At 39.2% G+C, this 18,820-nt stretch overlaps 1 protein-coding gene across 5 annotated transcripts in view; it reads right to left on the bottom strand.

Annotated features, from left to right (window-relative positions):
• The window catches only part of LOC311592022 (fMet-Leu-Phe receptor-like), a gene marked incomplete at its 5' end in the record, with an annotated part of 57,432 nt that overhangs the window by 1,822 nt on the left and 36,790 nt on the right, over positions 1 to 18,820 (bottom strand). The window contains 2 exons of one of the 5 annotated variants that reach the window (XM_084771947.1): positions 15,263 to 15,342; positions 16,073 to 16,218. The exons of 1 other annotated variant lie outside the window; for it this stretch is intronic. Of the gene's footprint in view, positions 1 to 15,262; positions 15,343 to 15,608; positions 15,660 to 16,046; positions 16,219 to 18,820 lie in introns of those variants that run through there. 3 more of the 5 variants (XM_084771948.1, XM_084771950.1, XM_084771949.1) reach the window with 3 other exon arrangements.

Genomic DNA, 18,820 nt, shown 5'->3' with positions numbered 1-18,820 from the left:
CCTTGCCTTTATTACTGTACCCAATCTACTTTTCCTTCCAGGCCCTCACCTCACACTCAAGTAGAGCAAGCTCACACCTGCCTGGCCTGCTTACTCATGTTGTTAACTTCTTATAAGATGGGGAATGGTGTTTCCCCAATTGTTAATATAGATCCTATTGGTTGATATAGATCTTTGCAAGAGGAAAAAGCAAAACAAACAAAACTGAGCACAAATTATGTAGATAAAGTCATGTTCAGCAATCCGATACAAGATCAATCCAACAATATGGGTTAATAGTCCAGCAGTCATCTATAATTGCAGTATTAAAAACAGAAGGAGAAGACAGAGTAAAGGAGAATGTGCTGGGTGACACTATGAGGGTTAGTGTGAGGAAGATCTTGTATTGCAACTTTCAAAGAATAAACAAAATATGTTGTCAAAAAAAAACTTGTGTTCAAACAAAACCTGTGTATCAATTTTATAGCTATGTTTCTCATTATGGCTATAACATAGAAGCAACTTGTTCTAATTTTCTTTCCAATAGCAATTTGGGAAAAAAAGAATTTATTTTAGTTTATGTTATATACTCTATCATGAAGGGAAGGCATGGGAGGAACCTGGAGGCAGGAACTGCAGAAGTGGCTATGGAGGATTGGTGCTTTTTTGCTTTATCTTATGGATTGTTCAGCATGCTTTTTTTTTTTTTTATAAAACCCAGGGCCATCAAGGGTGGCACCATACACAGTGAGCATTGATTTCTTACCCAGAAAGTGTGCCAGAGACTGTTCTACAGGCCAATCTGATGGAGGCAGTTTCTCAGCTGAGGTTCCCCTTTCCCAGATAACCCTAGCATGTGTCTAGGTGAGAAGAATTAAAAAGATAAATTGGATAGTGAAACTGTGACATTTCCAATAGACGTGCAGTTTTTGGACAGAAAAAGGAATGAAACACATTGATTATGGTAGAATATGTCTATAACCAAAGCATTTGTGATGATAAGGCAGGAGGATGGCAAGTCTGAGGCCTGTATTAAATCGGATGTATGTTGAGACTCTCTCAAAAAGCCAAAAAAAAAAAAATGAAAAAACTAATATATGGTAGTATAGGTATACTTTAAAGGTGCAGCAAAAAGGAATACAGACATAACATGTTACATGATGCATTATTCAGCTTATAGCAAATATTCAGACAGGTAAGTTTACAAGAAGCAGAATGTTAGTGGATTCTAGGGTCTGATGGAGGGTGAAGAATAATTTTTGTTCAAATTGCATGGTATTTGTTTTCTTTTGAGTGATGGAATAATCCTAGAATTATATAGGGGTATGATTCCAAAACATTCTAAATTAATGACATTTTAAAAGTGGTAAAATATAAGCTGGGTGTGATGGCGATGTAGTGTTATTACCTCAGCTCTTGGAAGAGGGGGTATAAAGATTTGAATCCATGGCTGGCATGGGCTATGCAGTAACTTTGAGAACAGACTGGAAGACATAACAAGACCTTGTCTTAGTAAACAAACAATAAGAGACTGAGAAGATTGCCAGGCAGTAAAATGTGTGCTACAAAAGCATACGAACCTAAGTTTGTATGTCCAGTCTATATGGAAAGCTGGCAAGGTGACATGTGCCTATCTAAAGTCTCAGTGCCATGGAAGCAGAGACAGGAGGCTCCTTAGGGCAACCAGTCAAACCAAACTGGTAATCTCCAGGTCCAGTGATACGTCTCAAATAAATGTGGATGGCATCTTAATATAAGCATCAACAATAATAAGTAAAAGTAGCAGGTGAATTTTTACTCTATTTATTTTACCACACCTTAAATAAAATTGTGTGTGGACATTAGGAAACTGGCAGAAGACAGCTTCAGTGACCCAGAGAGACCCCTACCTACCACTCTGTGTTACAGTTAAATTTATCAGTATTGCCTAATCACTGCCCCATGTCGAGCATCACTTGTTGTTGCTAATTTACCAGTATGGCCTAAGAATGTTTATTATAAGGCCTATAATTATCATTACAGCAGTATAACCTGCTAGCAATCAATCAAGACACAGACACTTGTTATATTTTAAAATAACCTTGGTTAACCTGGGGCAGGGCAGATATTAATCCTCTAAACTACTTCCCATAGTGGAGCAGGTATAGCATACCTGCCCCAATCCCATGACATCTGCTTCTAATAACTTCTATCAGGCTACCTCCCATCCATAATCCCATATACTTGCTAATGTTCTTCATCTGGGCCAAATCCCCATTCACGCTGGCCATGTGCTTCTCCTCCACATAACCCATGATGGCACAACCTGCTTCTCTCTTCTCCTCACGTCTCTCTTCTTACCAGGATTCTTTCTGTCTCTCCAAGCCGGAGAGTCTTAGCCACACCTATCTCATTTGCCCTGTCCAGGTGTACCCACCTACCTTTTATTAATTAGCATCAAAATACACAAGACCACCAACTCTGCTTGAGCACTTCATTACCTATCTACTTCTTTCCTTCCTGGGTCTTCAATAGAAGCCTGTTTTCTCTGTTGAGAGGGGACATTTCCACTAGTAATGGCTTCAGGTGACATCTCTGAAATTGTCTCTTTTACGGTTTCTTATATATGTATTTGATACTATAGTTTTATCCTTTATCCCTTTTCCACCTTCTATCTGTCCTATATGTTCCCCTACTCCCTTCCTGCAGTCTATCAAGACCATGGCATCTTTTTTCATTAGTTTTTGCTACAACACACACACACACACACATACACACACACACGTGCACACACAGGGCTGGGGGGAAACAGAGAGAGAGAGAGAGAGAGAGAGAGAGAGAGAGAGAGAGAGAGAGAGAGAGAGAGAGAGAGAGAGAATGTGATTTGTATTGATGTTATTTATGGTTTCCAAGCACACAGAACATCTCCATGCTGCCTCCCATCTGCTGGGATTCCCCTACCCTAGATTCTTTCTAATTACAGGGAAAACCTATGTGATTGTTCCCTTGGACCCTTCTCTTATCAAAAGCACTGGTGTACTTCCCTTCTCAAAGTTTCCTGAACTCACCACTCTGCTATCACAAATGCATTCATTCACCCTGCTATCACTAGCCCTGCCTCAGCACTTCCTTCCAGCACTCCCCACTATCACAAAAGCGGGCACACATCTGTTCTCATGTGCTGTTTCCTTGTAATCACATCCTAAGCGGGCTGGTACTCAAAGACAGTTGCATCAATTTAAAGAAGAACGGAGTTCTTTTCTAATTGTACCCTAACATTTGTTAATAGTTTTTTATTTTTTTTTAATTTAAATGGAGCCTGTTCCCTTTCTTCGGGGCTGCAGTTCTTCTCCTAAGTCTGGCTCTGCCCTACTAGCTAGAAGAGCTCCCTTTGGTGAATAAAGTTGCTAACTGGTTTATTTAGACTTTGGTGGTGTTCTGTCTTCATTGGCTGTGTGTTGCCAAGACCTAACCTTTTGGTGCATTGGCTGGAACTTTGTTCTTCTGGTTCCAATCGGTAAGTTTTTCTCTAATTTCTGTTCCTGGTACCTGTACAAACTGGGGTCAATAGAGAATAGGCAGATGTGCTATTGCTCTCAGAACTGGAAGGGTTTTTGGGACACCTCAGCCCTTCCTCTGGCTGTTGAGCCATTCACTTCAAACCTTTCGGGACTTGTTCGGGTCCATCTACTCTTGGTGGATTGTTGCACAGTGGCCTTTCTTCTGTGTCCAGTGGTCTTTGGTTTTCTTGTTGTCTTGTTCACTGTCTGTCTCCATGGTCTACCCTTAAAAATTCCACACATTCTGCCATCTTGAATGGCTAGCCTTCCAAACTGGCTGGCTTTAACCTGTCTGATTTATTTGCAGTCTGAAATATCATCTTCAGATCCCCTGATCATTCAGACCAGATCCCCTATATTGTGGCCTGGATTTTCCTGGTGGAGAAGCCCCCAATTTGAGGACCATCTGGTTCTGGTTCTTGGCATGTGGGACTGTTCATGTCTTTCAGTTTATGTCTGTAGTTTCATTTGGTCCAGTTGTTGCTATGTGTTTCATATTTGGAAAAATGGCCCAAACTTAATATGTTGGCCATCCACCCCATTACTTAGTCTTTTTTAAAAAATTAATTTATTCTTGTTACATCTCAATGGTATCCCATCCCTTGTATCCTGTCATTCTTCCCTCCTTCCCATTTTCCCCTTATTCCCCTCCCCTATGACTATTCCTGAGGGGGATTACCTCTCCCTGTATATGCTCATAGGGTATCAAGTCTCTTCTTGGTAACCTGCTGTCCTTCCTCTGAGTGCCACCAGGTCTCCCCCTCCAGGGGACATGGTCAAATGTGAGGCACCAGAGCATGTGAGAAAGTCATATCCCACTCTCTACTCAACTGTGGAGAATGTTCTGACCATTGGCTAGATCTGGGTAGGGGTTTAAAGTTTACCGCCTGTATTGTCCTTGGCTGGTGCCTTAGTTTGAGCAGGACCCCTGGGACCAAATCTGCCTACCATAATGTCCCATTACTTAGTCTTAACTGATCTCAGAGATTTTCAGAAAAATAAAAAGCAGCTGAATTGAGACAAAAGCTGATAGACAGGCACTGCTCTTGGAGCCCTGTGTCCGCAGCTAGCAGCACTGCTAGAAAGCCCCACCTTTTGCCTGAATCAATTTGCTTCAGCAGATAGCCAGGTGTTTCTCCTTGAAATTACAGATGGAAGAAGTAAGGAAAATTTTGTCTAGCTGTTTTAGCCATATAAATTTATGTGGCCATACAGGTTTATTTCTGTCTGGTCTAAAATTTACTATGCTCTGTGTGTTTGAGTATAGATTATTGGTTTTTGGATATGGTTAAACATCTGTAACATCTATAACAAAAAGTTAGTTTAATACAAGTAACTCAGAATTGGAGCCATTCTGGGCAACAACACATGGCATAGAGCAATGACGGAAACAGGTTTCTAAAGATACTTTAGATTAAGATAGGATTTTTATATAATCCCCGTCCTGTGTTAAAAATCAGACTTATAAAAGTAAGATATAAAAATTATTTCTTTAATGAGGTATTAAAACTGCACCTCCATGCATTTGTATACAAGAACTTTTCTTTCTGGAAAACAAACTTTGTAACATAAAAATGGCCCAGTTGGTATTGACTTCAGAGACACTAAAATTATTTACACTGTTAGAGAGTAGATTGCTTTCTGAAAATTATGGTTACACTCTATGTCTTCACTCTTAAAAATGTACTTTATTTTAATATTACAAAAACACAATTGAGAGATTTAAATGTCTTTACATCATTATAAATGTTAAAAACATGACTTTCTTTGTGTGAGGTCTATTCAGGCTATCAGAGACTGATTTAAGGACATATCTTTTGACAACATTATTAAACTATAGCTTTTATTATAAACTGAGCCATATAGGAAACTGTTATGTTCTATCCTAGTGTACTATGTAAGGATCACAGGAGTTCCCAGTCTCTGTATTTCAAAGTCTTATCAGATAGTAATAGAGATTTAACTCAAAATTGCCATTTTATTATAAGCTGTTAAAGACAATTAAAATATATAATAGTCAGTCACCTTATATGCTCAGAACTATATTTATAGTCATGCTAAGTGCTCCTGTTTTATGTTTTCAAGTTATAATTTAAAACAGATAACTGAAGGAAGACAAAGATTGCACAACCCAGATATGATGGCCCTCAAACATGTCAAAGACCTGATGAATATGGCATTTAATGTGCTTTAACTTATTATGACCCCCAAATCCAACAACAGTTCCTCAAGTTTCCCAAGAAGATTTGAACACAAGGACAGATAACTACAACCCTGGATCGTGGTAGGCTAACCACTGGGAAAGAGTGTCCTAATGTCTCATCCACTCTGATGGCCTGGCCCAAACTATGGACAAGCAAGACACCTAGAGAGTTAGCTGTCCCATGTTGCTGAAGACAAGGTGAGGTCAATCTCTCCCATATCTCCAAAGAAGCCTTCCAAACTATCAAAAAGGCTCCAACCCTGGCCCTGACAGACATTAACAAGCCTTTTCAGTTGTTTTCAGACAATACTTCTGGGGTAGTTAAAAGAGTCTTAATATAATAGGTGGACCCCTTGAAACGGTTGGTGGCCTACTTATCTAAATGACTACAGCTTCCTGATGGCCCAGCTGCCTTCACATCATTGGAATCGTTGCCATTTTGGTCAAGGACACTGACAACCTCACTCTGATGCCACCACTGACTATCATCATTACCCATTAGCTGGAAGGGATATTAAAAAGTCCCCTCTACCAGTGGAAGAAAAATTCCAAACTCTACTCCTTAGCCCCCTTCACATCACGTTCTTATTGAATGCCAAACTCAACACAGCCACTTCGCTGCCCGACTAGGACCCGGAAAATTTTCATGACAGCAAATACATGGAAATTGGCCCGACTTGACAGACACACCCTGGCTAAAACCAGATGGCGTTTGCTATACCAATGGCAGCAGCTTCATATAAGAAGTAACCAGGCAGGACAATAATGACACCTGTAAAAACTGTCTGAGTATCGGCCTTAACATCTGGGACATCTGCCTCAAAAGCTAAACTAATATCACCGACAAAAGACCTCCAACTCAAGCAAGACAAAACTGTTAACATTTACCCTGACAGCTGATATGCCTTTGCAGTGGCACAGGTACATAGCACCATGTATCAAGAAAGAGGATTCAATCAGTGCAGCGAAGCTGGTGAGTGAATGGTTGATGACCCAAAACACCTGTCAGGAGGCGTATTTCTGCACTGTGACTCAGTGGGTGCAAAAGCAGCCTTCCACTAGCCTTTGAGTCACCAGCACCTACTGGGAAAATCCTTTGTGTTGTCTTTGCTGTTGGGAAAGTCCTTTGTGCTGCTACAGAAACTGCTACACCTGAATGTGTGAATTGCCTACCACTGGGAAAGCTATAGACAGAGGGCTTATGAACAAAATGCTTTCTTTACTGCCTACCTTGAGGGGGAGGGTGGAATGGAGTCTATGCAGTTGGCTGTGTGATTCTGCTATATATACCTCACCTTGTGTTTAACAAAAGGGGCCTCAATTGGAATTTCGTCCTGGCCTCGCCTTTGCATGTATGTCTCTGTTTTATCTCTTTCTATTCACACCATCTCTTTCAGGTGGAAGACTGGTTTGATATGTTCGGCAGGACCGGACAAACACTTACTTGGGGGATCCTCAGTATGAACAGTTAGAGAAGGTCAGAACCCCTACCCCTACCCCCATCACAGCTTGATGTCCCACGGGTTAGGAAACATAAGCTTTAAGCACCCTGTACTTTTCTGGGTACTGGAGCGAGTGGAGGCCCCTTGGAGAACAGAGGATCAGCACAGTGAAACCGATAAAGCCTTCTGGTCTCCAAACCACAGTTCTACTCTGCTGGTGAGCCCTCTGAGAAGACTAAGTAGTCAGAGGAACCCTGCTGCATCCCCAATCTTAGGTGGCAGAGCTCAGAAGAATCTAGCTTCAGGAGGGCAGTGTCTGCTAAGCCAGTAAATAAAGAAGCTGCCTTCTGAAGGGACTCACTCCTTGACTATCAGCTTAGAAAACCCAAGCCCCCTCAGCAGACGCCTAAAGGAAATGGCAGGAACATAACCAACAAAAACCAGAACAGCATGGCTAGACCAGAAATCCAAGAGAGCAACAGACTCTTTAATGCAGCTGAATATCAGGAAAATGTTATGCTTACACAGTTATTTGAAAATTATAAAGAGGAAATAAATAGACACTTTCAAGAATTACAGGAAAATACAAACACAGGAATAGAGGCCATCGAGGAGAAACAGGAAACTCCAATCAAACAGGTGAAGGAAATGAATAAATCTGTTCAAGACAGGAAAACAGAATTAGAATCAGTTAAGAAAGCAAAACCCCAGAAAACCATGGAAATGAAAACCTAGAGAAGACTACAACACATAAGTATCATCATCAGAATTCAACAAATGTAGGAGAGAATCTCAGGGGCTGAAGATACAATATAAGAAATTGATACATCTCTAAAAGAAAATAATTAAAACAGAAAAAACTGCGACACAGATCATACAAGAAATTAAAGACACCATGAAAATGTATAACCTCAGAATTATAGGAATAGATGAAAAAGAAGATGTCAGTTTCCAAGGATCAGAAAATATTTTCAAGAAAATCATAGAAGAAAATTTCACCAACCTAAAGAAAAAGATGCCCTTGAACATACAAGAGCCCCACAGAACACCAAATAGAGTAGACCAGAAAAGAAATTCCTCCCACAATATAATAATCAAAACACAAAATCTGCAGAACAAAGAAAGGATGTTAAAAGCAGCAACGGAAAAAGGCCAAGTAACATATAAAGGCAGACTCATCAGAATTACACCCGACTTCTCAATAGGGACCATGAAAGCCAGAAGGGCCTAGGCTGATGTCATGCAGACACTAAAAGATCACAAATGTCAACCCAGACTACTATATACAGAAAAACTTTCAATCATCATAGATGGGAAAAAAAGATATTCCATGAAAAAACCAAATTTAAACAATATCTATACACCAACCCAGCTATACAGAAGTTATTAGAAGGTAAACTCAAGACAATGAGGTCAACTACAACCCAAGAAAACACAGTATATAGATAATCTCACAACAGCAAAACCAAAACAGGCACAGCCCCACACATTGCCCACCAACTCCAGAATAAACAGATCCAACAATCATTGTTCACCAATGTCTCTCAATGTAAATGGCCTCAACTCCTCAATTAAAAGACATCGACAAACAGAATGGCTGTGGAAATAAGAACAAACATTCTGCTGCATCCAAGAAACACACTTCAGCAACAAAGACAGACATTACCAGAGAGTAAAGGTCTGGAAAAAGATTTTCCAAACATATGTACTCAAGAGCAAGCTGGAGTAGCCATTCTAATATCTAATCAAATATATGTTCAATTAAAATTAATCAATGAACATGGGGAAAGACACTTCATTCTCGTCAAAGGAAAAATCCACCGATAGGACATTATAATCCTGAATATCTGTGCCCCAAGATCAAGCAAAAAATTAAATAGTCCTATATCCCCTGTGAAAATAGAAGAAGTCATAAAAAGTCTCCCAACCAAAAAAATAGCCCATAGCCAGATGGATTCAGTGCAGAATTCTCCTGACCCTGCATGTCCCTTAATTCCCTAATAGAAATCTCATCCCCCAGGACCAAGTAGACTTCATCCTAGGCATTTAGGGATGATTCGATATATGGAATCCCATCAGTGTGATGAGCCATATAAACAAACTGAAGGAAAAAAACCATGTGATTGTCTTCTTAGATGTCGAAAAAGCATTTGACAAAATCCAACATCCTTTTATGTTAAAAGTCTTAGAGAGATTGGGGGTACAAGGCACATACCTAAACATTGTAAAGACAATATAGAGCAAGCCTATAGACAACATCAAACTCAATGGAGAGAAACTTAAATCAATTCCACTGAAATCAGAAACATGAAAAGGCTGTCTACTCTCTCCATGTCTCTTCAATATAGTACTTGAAGTCCTAGCTAGAGAAATAAGACAACTAAAGTAAATCAAGGGGATACAAATAGGAAAGGAGGAAGTCAAATTATCACTATTCTCAGATGATATAGCACATATAAATAGCCCCAGAAATTCTACCAAGGAACTCCTACAGCTGATAAACACCTTCAGCAAGGTGGCTAGTTACAAAATCAACTCAAAATATCAGTAGCCCTCCTGTGTACAAGTGACAAATGGGTTGAGAAAGAAATTAGGGAAACCACACCCTGCACAATAGCCACAAATAACATAAAGTATCTTGTTATAACTCTAACCAAGCCAATAAAAGACATATATGAAAAAGACTTCAAGTCTCTGAAGAAGGAAATTGAAGAAGACATCAGAAAATGGAAAGATCTTCCATGCTCATGGATTGGGAGAATCAGCATAGTAAAAATCTTACCAAAAGCAATCTACAGATTCAATGCAATTCCTATCAAAATACCTACACAATTCTTTACAGACCTTGAAAGATCTATTCTCAACTTTACGTGGAAAAACAAACAAAAAAAAAAAAACCAGAATAGATAGCTAAAACAATCCTGTATGATAAAAGATCTTCCAGAGGAATCTCTATCTTTCATTTCAAGTTGTAGTATAGAGCAAAAGTAATAAAAAACAACATGGTAGTGGCATAAAAATATACTGGTTGATCAGTGGAATTGAATTGAAAGCCCAGAAATTAATCCAAACACCAATGGATACTTGGTTTTTGACAAAGAAGCCAAAACCTACAATGGAAAAAGACAACATCTTCAACAAATGTTGCTGGTCTAATTAGATATCTACTTCTAAAAATGCAAATAGATTCATATTTATTACCCTGTATGAAACTAAAGTCCAAGTGCATTAAAGGCCTCAATATAAATCCAAGCACACAAAATCTGTTATAAGAAAAAGTGGGGAAGATACTAGAACTTATCGGCACAGGAGACAACTTCCTGAACAGAACACTAATAGCTCAGGCTCTAAGATCAACAATTAATAAATCGTACCTCATAGAATTAAAAAGTTTCTGTAAGTCAATGGACACTGTCAACAGAACAAAGCAACAGACCACAGATTGGGAAAAGATCGTCACCAACCCTACATCCGACAAACAACTAATACCCAACCTATAGAAAGAACTTAAATTAAACAGCACTAAACCAAATAATTCAATTAAAAAATGGGGAACAGAGTTAAACAAAGAATTCTCAACAGAGGAATATTGAATGGCAGAGTAACACTTAAAGAAATGCTCAATGCCATTAGTCATCAGAGAATTGCAATTCAAAATAGCTCTGAGATTCCATCTTATATCCATCAGAATGGCTAAGATCAAAAACTCAAGTGATAGCACACGCTGGGAAGGATGGGGAGATAGAGGAATACTCCTTCATTGCTGGCGGACATTTAAACTTGTACAGCCACTTTGAAAATCAATCTGGTGTTTTCTCAGAAAATTGGGAGTAGTGCTACCTTACGACCCAGCTATACCACCCCTGGGATCTGAAAGATGTCCCACCATACAACAAGGACATTTGCTCAACTATTTTCATAGAAGCTTTATTTGTAATAGGCAGAATCTGTAAGCAACCTAGATGTCCCTCAACTGAAGAATGGATAAAAAATACTGTGGTACATTTACAGAATGAAATACTACTCAGCTATTAAAAATAAGAAAATCTTGAACTTTGCAAGCAAATGGATGGAACTAGAAATGATCATCATAATAGAGGCAACCTAGACCCATAAAAAAACACATGGTATATACTCACTTAGAAGTAGATATTAGCCCAACATAGATGTCCTCTGAGAAACTCCACCTATGGGGAATTTGGACAGGTACTGGGACTTGAAGCCGGACTCTGGGCAGAACACTGAGAATTGTAGCAAAGAGAGAGAGTAGGAGCCTCAAGGAGACCATCAAAGCCTGTGGATCTGAACACAGGGAGACTGCAAAAACTGATTCACCAGCCAAGCACAATTCATGCAGAAAATCAATAACCCCTGTTCATATTTAATGCATGGAATGCAGATTCTCCACATGATTATGAGGGGGACTGCTGCTGAACCTTTGACATGCACTCTAGTGTACACAATTTTGTCACTACTGCTTGGCAAGATGACCCAGTGGGCACACAGTGGAAGGGGATACAGGCTATCCTGATGAGATTTAATAGGCTGTAGTCAGACAGCTGGGGTAAAAGGGGCTGCCTAACAGAGGTCTAGTGGAGGGGAATAGGCAGAAGAAGAAGTGATGGTGGGAATGGGAAGATAAGAGGGAGGGGATAACAATTGGGCTGTAATGTGAATAAATTACAATAAAATATACATTAAAAAAGAAAGAGGACTCTTAACAGCTGAAGGAAAGGTTATTGAAAATAAACAAGAGGATCAAGATAGATGTTTTAAGTTAATAGAGATGAGATATGATAGATATTGATTTTCACTTAGAAATTCAAACCCAACAAGATAGGAAAGATGTTTATTTCAAGTTTGCCAAATACAAATAGCCAAATCACTATGAATGTAACATTTATATAATTCCTGATTGTCTTTTGGTTCTTCCTGCTGTATGTAGTTTATTTTTCTCATGTGTAATAATATAAATGTATATGTTAAAAAAGAAACATAATTTAAAAAAAAACAAAAACTCAAACAAACAAACAAACAAAATAAACAAGAGATCCTAAACTCACTGTCATTACTTGGGCTGTCAAAAGATTGGTTATCATCTATTGCCCAGGGCAACAAAAAGGGGACTCCTATAAAGCCCAGGGCAATAGAAAAGCAGACCACACAGCCAAGGAGGCTCTCCTGGCTGTTAACAACTTACTGATAACAATGCCATCCCTCGTGGTGCACAAGATGCCAGAATATTCTGCCCAAGACAGTAAAGATTTTGCCTCTTTACCAAACACACATACTAAAGATGGATAGAAGTATACTACAGATAAAAGACTTATCCTCCTAACTGAGGTGCAACCAAGTCCCTGATGCACCAAATCCACAAAGGAACACATTTTGACCAAAGAAAATTAAAATTGCTTCTGGAACACTCAAAATGTAAGACATTTAATGTAAATTTTTTAGTGGAGGATTGTATGACCCAATGTCTCTCTTGCCAGGCAACTAATCCACAGAATAATAAGTTCCTTCAAAAAAGGAGTAAAAAAACAAAACAAAACAAAAGACCCTTCACCTCAAGTTCCCTGGGAAGTGGACTTCACTGAGGTATAACCTGGAAAATATGGATATAAATATCTTTTAGTCTTTAAAGAAACACTTTTTGGATGGGTAGAGGCTTTTCCCATCAAAAAGGAAACAGCCTCCATAGTGACCAACCCCCCCCCAAAAAAACAAAAAACAAAAACAAAAACAACAACAACAACAACAACAAAACAATGAACTCATATGGACTTGCTTTGATAATAGAATCAGACAATGGACCTAGTTTCATCTCCAAGGTAACAGTAGGCTTAGTTAAAATACTGAGACCCCTATTGACAATCACATGGTCCAGAGCTCATGACAGATGAAAAGGATGAATTGAACCTTAAAGGAGAATCCAACTAAATTAACCTCATAAACTAGTGATGACTAGATAGCCCTCCCAGCCATTGCCTTGTTCAGAGTACAGAACACCTCCTACTCCTGTGGGCTGAATTTATGAACTCATCTTTAGTGCCCCTTCCAAGGTTCCTCCTCCACAGAAAAAGCTTCTCATCTACTGGGCCTGAGGGCTAAAGAGTTCTCCTGACCATAGTGCAAAGAAAACCACAGAAGGCTAGGATAACTGTGTAGGTAATAGATTACAAACTAGTCTCTGTCATTTTAATTAATATATAGCTCATTTAGATTATAATGTATCCTTCTCAGGTCTCTGATCACATTGACAGGACAAATTCCTCCTTACCTCATGGTAGACCACTGTGTTAGTTATTAGCCAATTCATTAGTTAAGACTACTAAGTCTCTTATTTACAATGGCAAACAGGTGTGCCTTACTCATAGGTTTCATGTTAAAAGGTAGCAGGTTTCAATGTAACTTTTTACTATTTCATTTAAGAGACTGTTCCCAGGAATCAACTGTTCTTGCCATTAAGTAAATAATAAGATAAAAAAAATATGAAGTTTATATAAAATCTAAAAATATAAATGTTTAAATTATGAGGTTCTAAAAATGTTTAAAGATATAAAAATATTCTAAGGTTAATAAATACAAATTTCAGAGCTACAAAAATAATTAAAAAATATATGTAAGTGGTTCATTAAATGTAGACTTCTTTCAATGGGGGAGAGGGACCAATATGACTTAATAAGATTGGGCATGAATTACTGATTGGCAAGTAGTGCACACTGAATAATGGCAGAGGATTCTTTGGTGTGTGATTTTCCTTAAAGGATCCTAGGACAGCTTAAAATCACATGTGTGGTTCACATTGCTAGTATTCATTCTCAGTGCTTTATAGTTGCAGAAACAATTTGGAAGCATTTCCTCTTTCCTTACATTATACCAACAAACACCACCAATCACCTAGCTGGACTGGGGCGTTTTGTTCTTAAGAATCTCTGAGGCAATGAATAAAAGGTATAAAAAGTGAACAAGAAAGATTCTGCAATGACAGGTCAGAAAATTCAAGGACAGAAGAACTATGAGATATGGCCCCACCATATGAAGGGAGAAGACAGTTGTTTGGATTAAGTAGAAGTGTTGATGGCCACCATTTGAAATCTGCCAATCATTTAATTGTTCCCCAGCCTTAGTTTCTACAGACCCTGAAAAAGTTGAACTTTACTAAATATCATCAGCATGGTTATGGAAGAATAAATTTGGGGTTTGAGAGAGGAAAACAAGGAAAATTAGCAATTCTCAAGGAGACAGAAGAAAACACTACAACAGATCCCAAGAATCATCTGGGACATGTTAGCTTATAAGCTCATCACTGCCCACGTAGTCCTCCTGGTCCCCGTTTCCTGTGACATATAAGAACAGTTTTAATCCTTCTATAACTTGCTTAAAGCTTTGTACCTTTTACGCACCCACCCGAGCAAAGACTCAAAGGCCATGTCTCTCTACATGCTCCAGCATACCTACTGCTCTTCACACTCCTGAAGCACCTTCTCTGGCCTCACATCTATGACCAGAAGACAAATATCCCAGCCTAAGACCTCCCCTCTGCTCATGCCACAAATCCTTCACAAACTTTTTTCTTCTAGGAGTATTATCTCTCACTAGTACACATTCAATACTTTTTCTTTTCTTTGTTCCTCACTATTCATCAATGGGCTCTAGAGCATTTCATCTTTAATAGAAGTTATCATTCACTTTCATATCATTGTTTAGTTCCCAACCACGCCTTTGACTGTCCTTTTTTGCAAAACATCCTGAGTGTTATGTGTTGCTGTATTCACCTCTTTATCTTATAGTTCTCCACATTTGATCTTATTTTTTTTTCTTTTTTATCTTTTTAGAAAGGCTTTCATGTAGTTCAGGATGCCCTGGAACTTACTATAAGCAGTCAAGGATAACCTTAAACATCTGATCCTCTTGTCACTACATCTGCAATGTTGAGACTGCAGGGCTGTCCCATTGCATCTGGCTTATGAGATACGAGAGATAAAACCTAAGCCTTATGATTGCTAGGGAAGCATTCTGTCTACTAAGCCACATCCCGAGCCCTTCACTGCATAGTTCAGTCTATTGTGCAGCCAACGTGCTGAATACAGCCTTACCAAACTGTGTAGACCTCCAGGCCAAAGTTTCTTCTCCAACAGCTGTGGTCTTTCCTCAGGATAGCTCTAAGTCCGATCACCTGAAGAAAGTGGCCTGTTTACAATCATTTCAGCAGAAAATATATAAAGGACAGGTGTGGGTGGGTGGGGGGAAGGGGAGGGATAACAGCTGAAATGAGTTGGGTAACCAGAAACAGGAAGCCAGGGTTTTCTGTGATTTACAATGACCCTGAGATTATCCTCAAACTACATTTTTTTTTTAAAAAACAGAATTTGGTGAGTAGGTTGGATTCTTATAGAAACTCTAGAGAGTGAAAAGTTTCCTCAGGTTCATCTTTGACCCAACCTTTGCCTTATCAGGTGGTGAAGGGCGCTGGGTGTCCATACATATTCTCAGCATAAGGAAAAGAGGAAGTTGGGGTAAGGAGAACCTATGGTAAACAGTGAGAGGCAGAGATAGAAAGGAATGAAATAGGTACTAGAGACACAGGAGAGATGATAAATGTAAACATTCAATCAGAAGGAACCATACGTTCTACACTTAGCCACAGTCTGCAACATCAATCACATAATAGTCCATATGTCTACCAACTCACTTCTGTGATCAGCCATTACAAACACCTTTTAGAAAGTCCCCAAGAATGGGAGCTGTTATGTGTGAGACTTTTCTTTGGAGGGACATCAAAAGATGTCTATTCACCTCATAAAGAACACCGAGAACAAAGAAAAGGAATGAACTTAACCAGGTTTAATTTGACAAATGTGAGCTACTGGAATTACTTACAGAAATATGCGTAAGGGTTTACTTACAGCAACCAGGGTAACTCAAACGCTGTAGCATTGCCAAAATGCCCCCCTTAGCCTGGAGCTCTCCACACAACTGGTAGGCAACCATAGATGTTGGAGGTACCACAGGTACCCTGGTTGGTCTGAAGGCCTCCTCCAAGAAACTTTACCTGCTGTCTTCCCCCAGGCACTTGTTTAGTACTTACTTAACCCTGTAATAGAAGGCCTTGCATATTTTGTAAATTTTTATTTTCCCTAGAGGGTAAATGTTGCAATTTAACTTCCTGAACCTTAAGGAACCTCCCTCCACAAGGGAATGACTCAGTAGGGAAAATGTTACTATGTAACACAATAGATGGGGCATTCATGTAAATTTATGCAAATTCAAGAGGAACTCACAAGAATAGAGTTGTAAAGGGAATCTTTTACATAGTGAGGGACCCAGATCCCAAGAGAAAACAACAAAGTAGAGAGTTCCTGAGGAACAGAGTTTGAGGTTGTTTGAAGTCTTATTGTTCTTCTTAAAGATGGTTTGATGAGAATTCCCCCACCCAATCCTCCTTTTTTCTTTCCTGCCTAATACCCTATGATTAGCACACAGCACCTGTGAAAACGCAGAGGCTTGTGTGTAAGGTACAGTTTAGAAGGTGAAGAAAAACAGGAAAGTCTCAGAGTGGACTTCTGTTGTGTGGCCTTGTTTGCACAATCTAGGCAAACCCAAAGGAAATGGCACTGTGTTTTGCTGAGTGGGGGCAGTTTCTGCTTGAGACAGCAAATCATTCAGAAAATGGACTCCTAGCAAATGCCACTGGGAACTATGAAGGTTCTCATTTTGCACCTGTCACACTAATTGAGTGACAAGACAAGCCATTTAACCAGCCTTAAGTGTTAGCATTCTGCTTCAATCAACCTACCTATGATGTCACTACTTACCTGCTACAGGGGCATGACCCTGCCCAGGGCCATATAAAAGGACAGACCCTCCACTTAGTCTCTCTCTCTCTCTCTCTCTCTCTCTCTCTCTCTCTCTCTCTCTCTCTCTCTCTCTCTCTCTCCTCTTTACCTGCTCTACCCTCTTACTTTTTCTCCCTCTTCTCTCTCTTTGGGGTACCCCTTCCCCTTTTTCTGCTCCCCCCATGCTCATTTAATAAACTCCTCTACAACATAACATCTGTTGTCTGGTACCTTCTATCTATCATTGCTTATATAGCGTATATAACTTGAAGCATTTTCTATCAAGCATAAAAAAGTGAATATTTAATTCCTGGTAGGCTTCAGGGTTCTTAGCTTGATAGGGTAGCATTATTAGCCACTCTGGTATAGGAAAACCACTATACACAGCAACTTTCAAAACAAAAGCTAGAAAAAAAAAGATGGAGTTTTCACTTAAGAAAATTATACTTTTTGTTTGTTTGTTTGTTTTTTGTTTTTTGTTTTTTTAAACTCTACCTCAGCCAAAGTTAAGGCTGGATTTATGGATAGTTTAGGGGAGTCAAAAGTTTGGTCACAGTTCTGGTGCATGCTTCCAGACTCTGGAAGGAGTGAACCAAAGTTTCCAGAAAAAAAAAAAGGCTCATCTATGTTAAATATTCTCAAAGGATGTTTAAATAATAAGAGCTCCAATGATTATGGAAAGGTACAATTCTTCAGGTTCAGAGCCAAATTATCTGGGATTATCTTTACCTTTCTCCCACACTATAATAGTCTGATCTAATATCCATCCTTGTGATTATTGGGTAAAGCATTTTAGAACCCACAACCAGACCACTAACTTTCAACAACTCAGTGGCTAACTAAGAACGTCATCAGACTGTAGAGATGCACTTTGTTTACAACAAGCTTCCTGCTTCGCACAAATTTGACCTTCTTTCTTTTCTATAACTACAAAAATTTCATGAAGATGTTAAAGCATTACAGCAGGATACATGGCAGTAATATGAATTCATGTTCATGGGTCATGTTCACTCATACTTGGCTCCAGAATAAAATATCTCTTACTCCCTTTGAGGTTTGAGCTATGATCTGTTAACTTATTTTAGTTCCTGAATGTGATGCCTTACAGATAATCCATTTTCAGTAGAATTACTTAGATCACCACAAGGAATCAGCCTAGACTTCTTGTGTTGGGTGTTGCTTCCTTGGGTAGATGATGATAAATTCTTTCTGGGATTATCTTGTTTAGCATGATATTGCATGAATTGTTTGGATCTTATTTATCTTGGGTACATTTCTTGGTTTCATGACATTTGGCTTACAATATCATTTTTTTTTCTGGAGCATTTGGTTTTACAGTGTTTTTTTTTATTTTGTTGTTTTCAGAATGTTTAGTTAGCTACATTAGGCTTCTGTCACTCTGCTAATGTGGCATTTTTCTGTGATCTCCTTCGCTCATGGCAACATCTCTTTTTTAGTATATAAGCTTTGTGATTTCTTTTTTTTTTAATTTTTAAAAAATAATTTATTCAGATTATATCCTGATCATTATCCCTTTACTTGTATCTTCCCTTCCCCTTCCTCTTTCACCCTATTCCCCTTCCCTAGGCTTGTGACAAAAGGGGACCTCCTCCCTGACCATATTATTGCAGCCCGTCAAGTCTCATCCGGATAGCCTGCTTCCCCTTCTTCTGAGTGCCACCGGTCCTCCCTACCAAGGGGAAGTGGCCAAGTAGGGGGCACCAGAGTTCATTCAGAATCAGTCCCCACATTCCACACTACTGTGGAGAATGCGCTGTCCATTGGCTATATCTGAATAGGGGGGGTCTATGTTTGCTG

Source organism: Acomys minous (genome assembly GCF_964271855.1).
Source record: "Acomys minous genome assembly, chromosome: 2".
NCBI lineage: Eukaryota > Metazoa > Chordata > Mammalia > Rodentia > Muridae > Acomys > Acomys minous.
The sequence above is the reverse complement of the archived record's forward strand: the minus strand, read 5'-3'. Positions and strand labels throughout refer to the sequence as shown.